General features: G+C 35.7%; 1 long non-coding RNA gene across 1 annotated transcript; it reads right to left on the reverse strand.

The window, feature by feature from the left end:
• Positions 1 to 7,501: 7,501 nt before the first annotated feature.
• On the reverse strand, positions 7,502 to 8,092 carry LOC134199013 (uncharacterized). The gene is made up of 2 exons (XR_009973328.1): positions 7,953 to 8,092; positions 7,502 to 7,621 (listed from the first exon to the last, which is right to left on the reverse strand). It is a non-coding gene; the product is annotated as an uncharacterized LOC134199013 (long non-coding RNA).
• Positions 8,093 to 11,041: the final 2,949 nt, after the last annotated feature.

An 11,041-nucleotide genomic window follows, 5' to 3' on the forward strand; every position in this document is an offset into this window, starting at 1 on the left:
TCAAAAATAACAGTATTTCTCCACTATTTAATGGATGTTGCTATACATATAAACCTTTCTCTTTAATCACTCTATCTATTGAAAAAAACCGCATCAAAATCCGTTGCGTAGTTTTAAAGATTTAAGCGTACATAGCAGCAAGGATATAGGGAACAGAGAAAGCGACTTTGTTTTATACTATGTAGTGATGTGTTATTTTTAGTATAGAATTGGCTTACTGTGTGGTACTTACACTCATAATTTGATTAGAAATGTTTTAATCGAAAAAAGATCGTGATACGACGGTGCTTACGTCTTAGTCTTTTTTTATTTCCATAAGTTTTAGTGGGTATTAAGCTGTCGGCGTTCGAGGGGGCTCTCACAACAATTTGGCCCCAAGCCAGATGTTATATTACGGCCCCTAACAGCTTACTATTCCCCTTCATTCCATCTTATTAGGTTTTAATATACGCGTTCCCTGTTTAGAGCGTGCTTTTTGGCTTTTATTTTTTTAAATTACTCCTATCTATACGTTCGTCGAAAGCATTGACTCTTTTTTGTTCACGTCAGACTAATACATAGAAAAAAAAAGATGTGTGGTGTCGTGGGACACCGGATAAGAACGTAGTTCCTTATTATAAAAATATTAATTTCGATTAATTTCGATAATATAAAAATACTATTCGAGGTATAAAGAAAATAAAACTGGAGGTTTCGCAACAACCCTCGGTCATTCGGTAACGTGCGAACTTATTGTGGTACAATTCATTCACGGTTCTTTGCATAAGAGTTAGTGTATTGCGCAAACGAATGCTCTGAGATCGTGGTCAATGAATGATAAAAAAATATGTTATTTTTTGCACATTATTACAAAGTTAAGTCGTACACTGTGTGCATTACTAATAAAAATCTTACGTTACGGACGTTTTTTCCCGGTTAGGGTACCCCTCCGCATCATCCCATAAGGAACTTCGTTCCAAAAAAAAAAACGAACAGACAAGTCTTCATAATCCACGTGGTGTCAAGTAATTACCGAGGCCAATAGATTTCAAGAGGACAGTATCATCAACCATTTCAAGACATGATGTACGTGTAATGACTATCTTTCTTTTCAAATCGAAACAAACGACTGTTTCGCAACAGAAATAAGCGGGACTGTTGAATTTGAGGTAAGATAAATAAAAACTAAAATACGTACTTACCGATACACTAACGATTGATAGTCTGAATTTTTTCATTTACATTACTCTCTCAATAAATCTTTTAAATGATCATTATTTAATTTATTACTATTAAAAGGTGCAGTGGTTCTAATATTGTTCAAATGCTCTGAAGCAACAAGTAAGTTATTGATGTTCGAAGTCTGAGGATATTTTAGAAACTTTCTGAACAAACATTTCCTCTTTTACGAGCCTGAAGGAAAGTTATTGAAATATAAAATGGGTTTCTCGTTCAATCACATACATTTTTATTGCAATTAGTTAATGTTCATATTCTTTTTAGTAATTCGCACTCTTGACAGAGTAGTCATGGTCATCAGTTCGGGTGGTGGTGCTCTTCACAAGATGTCGCCATTCCTGGTGTACCGCGTCTTTTCTTGTGCACTCGTTGATGGGAACGCTTAGAGCTGCCTCTATTTGATCGGTCTTTTACTGTCAATCATGCCTTGCACCACAAGGCGCTCCACTGCGTCATCATCCCGTCGCGATACGTGTCCAAAGAAAGTGAGAATTCGACTCTGAACGATAGAGGATAGACGCTGCTTGATTCAGAGTTCCTATTGACTTATTCCGAACCCCGTCATTGTCTTTATAGAGTACTTTATAGTACTACTTTATAGAGTCTTATGAATTCAGACCATATTTTTCCTCAACCCAACATATGGCTATATCAGTCACTTTTGGAAATTACTGTGTATGGGGCAGACAAACTTAAGTATTCAGTTTTTCAGTTTTCGCGGAATGTGGACATAATTAATACTATTTCTACGGAGTAATCTCTGATTGTTTATTGTCATTATAATATTTTCGATGCTTCGAAAAACTGTAGAATGAAGGAATATAAAAGTATTTATAATTATATGCTGAAGTAGTTACCGAAGCTTATTGACGCGGTTACTTTTTGACAGCTGTAGTCGTCGTGGCGTAGGTGATTAGACGCTGGGGATATTCAATTATTATCAAGCAATGCGACTATACCAGTGCTTAAAATCCGGATAGAAAAATGCACCAAACACATGTTCACGAATCTCTTTCACTACGAAGGAAAAACAAACACATGGTGTAATAAAAATCTATCACGCCATTTTTTTAAGTTAATTGATCATTAACCACTAGAGTAATGACGCGAACGTAAGAAAAAAATCTTTTTTTTTTTTGAATGAAATTCATTATGATAATTCATGGATAATTTAAGTAATATACAAACGGTTCATTTACAATTACTAGACTACAACCAAAGGCGTAAATAAAAACAAAATTATTTGTAAATTAAACCGCCCTTTAAGTATAAGTATAATTGTAATACCTATATTTATAATAATATTCATGAAATACACTTGAGGAAGATCTTTTGTTACGGGAATTACGATACGATTGTTGAGTTACTGGAACGGCTTAATTAAATCTCCCACCCAAAGAAGCCATTCTATATTGATTCTATAAAGAAGATTAATATTATGAACCTTTGATTTTTAAATTAACAAACAATTAATGTTCTTCAAGCAGATAAAATAATAGGATACTTTATGGAATATTTTTTAAGACTTATTACGTTCTGAATTTCACCATATGTTTTGGTGTATTATTGGAATTAATGGTTTTATTAAGCTGCTTTCAGACTATTCTATACTATAGTGCCATATAGTATAGCAGCGTATACTTAGTCAATATATAGTAATATATAGTATAGTATAGTGTGAACGTGTCCATAACAATGTATGGTGCGCGATATTGTTGTGCTATGAGCTATATATTATACAAGCGGCCCGCTCCGGCTCCGCTCGGATCTTTAACAAAAATTTCAACGATATTTGACATTGTTTTATTTTTTAAATAAAAGAACACTTATTGCGGCATAACTATAATAGTTAGACATATGTTGTCGCGACACTTTTTGTAAATAATAATGTGTTCTGCAAAGTCGTAGTACCTTATGTTATTCTATTACCAATAGTTTTCGCAGGGCACGTGATTTAAAGAATATTTTAGGTAATTTTTTTACACCTTGGGTTACATTATTGGAGTTTTAGTAAGGATCCCTAATTTTTTTCAAAAAATATTGTAGCCTATTTTACTCGGGAATAGTGTAGCTTCCAAACAGTGAAATAATTTTTCAAATCGGCTCAGTAGTTTCGGATCCTATTCAATACAAACAAACAAATCTTTCCTCTTTATAATATTAGTATAGATTATAGCGTAGTCTCAAAGCAGTTTAATAACTCCGGTTCGATCAGAGGACCTTACTTCCTCCTCGGTTGAGCTATTGGGTTCGTCTGTCTATTCTGACGAAGCTGGCCCTTCTAATAAAAACATGAAATTTAAATACGGTTTTACATGTACATAACATGTATTGTAGGATATAAAAGTGGCGTCGGTAATGTCACCGCTTTTCTGGCGCATTTAGGATATTTGTTAAGCAATCGCCAGCAACAAACGAAAGTAGCTATAGAAGGTTTGAATTTTTTATTATTGACTAGCTGACCTGGCAGACTTCGTAGTGCCTCAATCGATATATAAAATACCTAAGCTTTTGTATAAAATAAACTTTAAACAAACAAAAGGAATCCGTCCGACGGGGGACACATCAAAGGAAAAACAAAATTGTTATTTTTATTTAATTCCGAGCATTTTCATATTTATCTACCTTTTAAACCTTCTCTGGACTTCCACAAATAATTCAAGACCAAAATTAGCAAAATCGGTCCAGCCGTTCTCGAGTTTTAGCGAGACTAACGAACAGCAATTCATTTTTATATATATAGATAGATAGATAGATAAGAAATATTCGAGATTGGCAGATTGTTTTGAACAATGGGGAAGATGATTAATTTAGGTGACAAGTGAAGTGCCTACTGTTTATGGAATGTATGTAATTTATATATATAGATCTTTCACAATTTCGTGTATAAGATATAGCCAGCTTTATGATGAGTGGTTGCCGTAGCTTATCAGCAACGCCAAGCTCATGCCGATCACAAACTTTCCAATTGAAGTAATTTAAATTAGCGTAATTTCTGTAAAATCTCTAAAAATGCATGCCAATAATTTACATCCCATCTTAATTTTCTTATCCGATTATATCTAAACACGAATGACTCAATTTAGTAACTCGACTAGAGGTGTGTTAAGTCAATAACATTAATTTGTTGTCAAATTGTTTCTGGTTCACGTACTAATTAGCCGCTGTAGAGTTTAAATTTGTAGCCGAGTTCGGATCTCATTTAGGCCGAGTGCCGACAGTTCGGATATAGAATAATATTAAAGGATAAACATTTATTATTATTAATTGATATTGGAATATATGCTAGTTTAATTGTCCCATATTATTTATAATATTATTTTATATTGTTTCATTAAATTTTAAATGTAGTTAGAATTTATTGAATAAGGAATAATATGACAATTTAATAAACATATGTCCTATGATTGAGGGAATTTCGAAGTTTAAATTCCTATTGTAATGAAATGGCTTCCACTGTCCATGGATATAGCTCTTTCGGATTAAGGCAAAAAAACAAAAATACTAATACATTTATCTTAGTGATCATTCGTTGAGTTGAAAAGGTGGTAGGTACGATCTTAGATTTTACATCTCAAGGTTTGCAGGGGCTATGTATAATCTCCCTCACAGGGGCATTGGTAACTTGACGTATTCGCAGCGGGATTAGATAGATTGACGTGAAATAAAAATAAGTACCTTTATGTATGGTGGAAATTTACAAAATATTTAAAATTAAACAATTAAAAAAAACTGAAATTTACTGAATATGTAAGAAAGAAGAGACTGGTTAAATTATGCATTTGTAGGGAATTTAGTAATAAAGCTTAAGAAGTAATAAAAAATGTTACACTTTAGCGATATCTAATCCCGCTGCGGATATATCAAGTTACCAAATAGCTAATAGTACCTATAACTTTTATGTCTATTAATGTAGCGCAGTTCTAAAAGTATATTGGCGTTGTTTTAGCTATTTGTTTTAGTAAGTGCCTGACAGGGAAATGAGCCAAGTAGTACTTTACGCTTCGTCACATTGTGACTTCAACTGTAACATTGTGCTTTCAGCATCAAAGGATCAGCTCCGGGTTGAGTTAATGGACTAAGATAACAATTTAATACCAAGTGAGCCGTAAATTTATTTAGAGAAGAAAGAAATTTACACGTTAATTTTTTTTCATAATTTCCTCGTTTCTCATTCTTCCTTAAAATGAGTCAAGCCAATAGATCGAACTCACTTGATAAGGCCAGACTGTTGCAGACTGGATAGATATGACGAGATGTGTTGCAGACTGAATTAACAAGACTTTGTGGTGGGTAGCCATCATACAACGCAAGATATTTGACAGATGCCTAAATCTCGCTTACGACATTTTCAAGATAAGCTTGCATAGATACAAGTTCCGAACAACAACATTCGGATCGTCGGTCTACCGAGCAAATAGCTGGCGGTAGGACCTCATATGAGTCCGCACGGGTAGGTACCACCACCCCGCCTATTTCTGCCGTGAAGCAGTAATGTGTTTCGGTTTGAAGGGTGGGGCAGCCGTTGTAACTATACTTGAGATCTTAGAACCTATATCTCAAGGTTGGTGGCGAGTTTACGTTGTAAATTTCTATGGGCTCCAGTAACCACTTAACACCAGGTGGGCTGTGGGCTCGTCCACCAATTTAAGCAATAAAAAAAAACCCGCTCGGTGGAAGATCTTCCCTCCGTCGTTAGGCCTTCCCAAAACTTAAACGACATTCAGAAACAATTTGAATTTCAACTAAACTCGGAACTCCACTTCTAAGAATTCAAAAACAACTATGATTTGGAGATCCTTTAAAACAGTGTTATTCCGTCACGTTTCCCCCCGGACGAGACTCGGTTAAGGACGGTTTGAAAGTAAAATTATCAGGAATTCACCTTTTCCTTTTTCAACTTAGTTAGGCGGAAGATTTAACGACTCAACTGACTGTAGACTGTAAATCGCCTCCAGATAGAAGGTTAAGAATTTCTTATTGGTTGAATGATAAAAATTTTCGTTGTTATTTTATTTTTAATTATTTTATTGCTTAAATGGGTAGACGAGCTCACAGCCCGCCTGGTGTTAAGTGGTTACTGTAGCCCATAGACATCTACAACGTAAATGCGCCACCCACCTTGAGATTAAGTTCTAAGGTCTCAAGTATAGTTACTACGGCTGCCCCATCCTTCAAACCGAAACGCATTACTACTTAGCGGCAGAAATAGGCAGGGTGGTGATACCTACCCGCGCGGACTCACAAGAGGTCCTACCGCCAGTTAGTTATTTTGTTACCAGTCTAGTGTCAATTGTCACAGAAGGATCAATTTTCCATCAAATAGGTTTAATTTTGTAACTTGAAATTTTCTTGGCTTAATGGATTAAATGCCCGGTCCACACTTCACAAGTATCGAGCGATGCCATAATGGAGGGTTCGAATGCCGCAGGAATTTTTTTTTTGCATGATTACTAAATGTGCTATTTATTAATATGCATGGATAGATAGCACCACCGTGCTTATTTTAACTTTTCGCATGCGTAAGATAACGTATAATGACGTAAATAAGTATGTGTATCGGTCTCTGGTTTCCACAGTACAGAGAATCACAGTTTAAGGCTAGATAGCCTAATGCGAGTTTTCTAAGAAATAATATTCCGCAGCTGACACAAGGTAAACATTACCCGACTAGTTTAGATAAGTAACACGTCCCCATTCACATATATCGTTAGAAAAAATTGTATTTCATTTGGACGGCTTAAAGCAAAAACACTACGTGCTTCTGATATAATATAAAAACTAAAGCTGCACACATTGAGCAAACTTCATACGAATCGTATAATAAATATCGTACATTTGGAGTTATTCACATTACGCCGTGAACAACGTACACTCGATTTACGTAGTGGTTAAGTTATTCTTTTTTTACGATAATCACACTAAGCACACAAATGGTCATGTGTGATTTGTGGTCGATTATTTATTTCCTTATACAATAAAATTGAGATTTTTGCCTTTCGAAAGTATAATACATTTACGTTGTGATGTGTACGGTTTCTGGTAACTTATTAATATTAGGAGGGCTTTATAATTAAGTTTATTGATCTATTTATCTTCATTTTAGGCCACAGACGGCCCTTGCTGGTATTAGCCCTCCCCCAAGCCTCGCCACAACGATCGATCCTGCACTGCTTGCTCTATCTAAGGCAATAAAAATTATGCAGTTCTCTATCAATTAACAAGAAGTTGCGTTATCAGATTAGTTTAAAACCACACAATGTGATTTAAAAAAAATCACAAATTGAATCAAATATATTTTTTTAATTTCTTTTGTTTAATTACCTTTACAAACGAGCAAGAGAAACGCCATTTAATCTATTTTTATCCAAAAATAACTGTGTCCTCTTCGCGTCATTGTGTCCTGCAAAAATCATTACGAACACAGATACAGAATTTTTATCAGCTATCGTGCTTATGTTTATGTTGCAATTATATGCAATCTACCGCAGTACGGTCGGATTTTATTAGCATGTAAATTTGATCATCAATTAAGTGAACGTATTCCCCGTGTTTCGCGTACATTTCATACGTATTTGCATAATGAAATTGGGCTCATGGCTGTGGTACGCCACGATGTGATCATGCGTTTCGGAATTATGTGACGTATAAGTGGTTAGTCGAGGATTCGCTTTGGTACTCGGTTGACTTTTATTACGTCGCTTTAACGAAAACAAGACTAGACTAGTACGAACCTGATTAGTATGTTTCTTCATGATCAATGATAGTTATTGTTATCTGAAAAATTGATCTGAAGCGACCGTGGTAGTTTTGTTTGATATTTTCGATTCTAAGCCAAACATATTTTTATTGCTTAAATCGTTGGAGGAGTTCATGGCCTACTTGATTTTAAGTGGTTATCGGAGCCCATAGACATACCTATATGACATAAATGCCACCGTCTTTCTTGAAACATTCTAAAGTCTCAATTTTATATTTTAACGGATAACCTTTATAATAACCTTTATTAACCCTTAATCTTAACATCTTAACCTTTCAAATCGAAACGCATTGCTGCTTCCTGACAGAAATAGGCAGGGCGGTGTTACCTACCCGTGCGGGCTCACAAGACTTCTTATCACTTGTAAAACATTGTGTATTTTATCTACATGTAGCAGTTAAAATAGTTAACTATACAGTAGAACGAATAAAATTTAATAAATTTGCACACAACACCGCCGCTACCCGGCCGCCTGTTTTAAATTCACTCGAATTTATAGCTTACTGGCATAGCTTTTTATATAAGTATCTACACGCTTTCATAAAGGAAACAAAGATAAACGCCCGGGATTAAAATTAAATGCAGCTACGGAAATAAAAGGGGTGTTATAAAATAGAGCTTAAACCTTCCGATGGCCGGCAGGGGAGTAACTAAGGGGATCTTTAGAGCCATTGATGGTGAATCCTCAAGGGGAGAACTCAGATTTTAGAGGCATTTACCCCCCTTTGAGTGCGAAGTAGTAAGCGGATTGGCCATTGTTGGGGAGGTACTTTGTGTAACTGAAAAGAAATTCCAAGGTTGTGGAATCCTCGAAATCTTTGTGATTTTCATAGGATTTTTTCATTTATTATATAATCCAATTATTCGAAGTTTTTAATTAGATTTTATAGAATACGCAGGAAGCTCTAACTTTGCTTCGAGGTATGGTATTACAAACTGTTTAACTTCCACTTCATGTTTGAAGACGAAGGCGGGGCGGCATCAAAGTTCCGAGCTGTGTGAGCTTCGCATCTCTAGTAATAAAAATAGGTACGCACAATTTAATAGGAAGGGTTTAAGAACTACATAAGTTAGTGTAGTGATATTAATAATTCTATATTTATTTTATTCGAATTAAAATTAATAGTAGTATACTATCAGATCGAAATTGCCCCCGTTGAGAAGATCTGGCGTGAAACTCAGTAGGTTGATGCTATGGGCTAGGTTTCACGAGTACAGTTTCCAGGATTCCTATGGCTGATCCTAGTATTAGAGATGCAAACCTCTAACAAGTTACTAAATTGGATGGATGGTAAGATTCAGGAGGAAAAGGAAGTTTTTCTGTTGTTGATGTCTATGGGCTCCAGTAACCTTTTGACATCAGTGAACATCATCATCACATAAAACATGTTAATGCCAATGCGACAGTGGATACTCTTATTGTAATGCTTATTCAAGTAGAATGTATTTATTACCTGAAGCTTGTTTAAAGTTAGCGTTTGTATTATGTATTTTATGATTAACTAAAATTCAATAATGATAATGATTACGATCCAAGTCGTTTAACCTTTTTTTCAGCAGTCTAAAAATCCTTTCAATTTCAGTAAAAAAATACTGAGTAAATTTTTGAAATAAGAGCGTCCGTAAGGGAATCCGACCTTTTTAATAGCTGAAATGAAAATTTTCATTTGAGGCAATAAATTCGTATCATTTCGATATAGTTCCATTTCCCATATTTCTTACGAAATTAATTACATTTGAATAAATTTGGTATCGGCTATATTATCGACGATATGTTTGGATTGTAGTCCTATTTAATTTTAAGATTATTAAATATTCATTTGGAGTGTTGCGATAAGTTTCGGTTTGAAGGGTGGGGCAGCCGTTGTAACTATACTTGAGACCTTATATCTCAAGGTGGGTGGCGCATTTACGTTGTGGATGTCTATGGGCTCCAGTAACCACTTAACACCAGGTGGGCTGTGAGATCGTCCACCCACCTAAGTAATAAAAAAAAATTGAGATAGACTTATCGGCTATCTGATTCAAAACCTGTCTTAGCAATCTAAGGCTCACCGTCCCTAAAAAGTGAAAAAAAAATCACGGATTCCGTGACTCCAAGCTCCAAGGTCTTTTTAGTGTGCTTATGACCCCCGGAAACACATGGACGAGACTAGAAGAATTACACTCAAATAAATTCTGTAGCATTTCTGTGTCAAGAAACTGTAACACAACTGAGTCAAAAAATTGTAACTGTAAAGCAGACACTGACTCCGACTACTAAGCTGCAGTAGAATAAAAGTTAAATCAAACAACATCCATATTATGCAATACAAATCCCAACTAGTGGGAGACAGTCGTCAAGAACAGAATGTTGTATTATCTTATCAGCAGCTGTAAGACATTATATTCTGAGTGTAACGCCTATTGTTACGTGCTGGGGTTCGGGATAAATAAAATTCCGCCGAATTACAAGTTCACACTGTATTAGCACTCGGAACACTTAAAACACTTCACAAACACTTTAATATTTTCAATTCTCCTCTTCCGCTTCGCTTCAGGTGATCCGTTCGCCGTTTCGCTTCGAGTAGTTCCGATTACTAACTGACTGCGTGCGATCTCTTCAACGCTTCTATAGTCAAGACGAAATCCCTAGATTCATCGAGAATATTCCACAAAAGTCTAGTATTGTGTGTTTCCGCTAACTGACAATAGATGGCGTTGTACTTCTCGAGCGTTCTAGATGCTACTAGCTCTTTCGTTATTCGTTCGACTATTTGGCGATAGATAGCGTTACTCTTACCGGCGTAACAATATATTAAATTAAATGCTCGATGTCCCCCACCCCCGATCGCACTTTTTGGCCAACCAATGCTCTAGGCCGCGAAGATCAAATACCTAGGAGTCACTTGATAGACGCATGACATGCCGTCCCCACATAGCATCAGTCCGCTTCCGAGTCGATAGACCCTAAATTGATGATCTGCAAGTGAAGTAAATTGTTCTTTCGTTATAAAGAGACACTCTTGGACTTATGAATGGAATACTTGGAATATTGGACGCGTACGGCCATGACTCATGCAA

The sequence above is a fragment of the Bombyx mori genome, chromosome 6 (assembly GCF_030269925.1).
Source record: "Bombyx mori chromosome 6, ASM3026992v2".
Classification (NCBI taxonomy): Eukaryota; Metazoa; Arthropoda; class Insecta; order Lepidoptera; family Bombycidae; genus Bombyx; species Bombyx mori.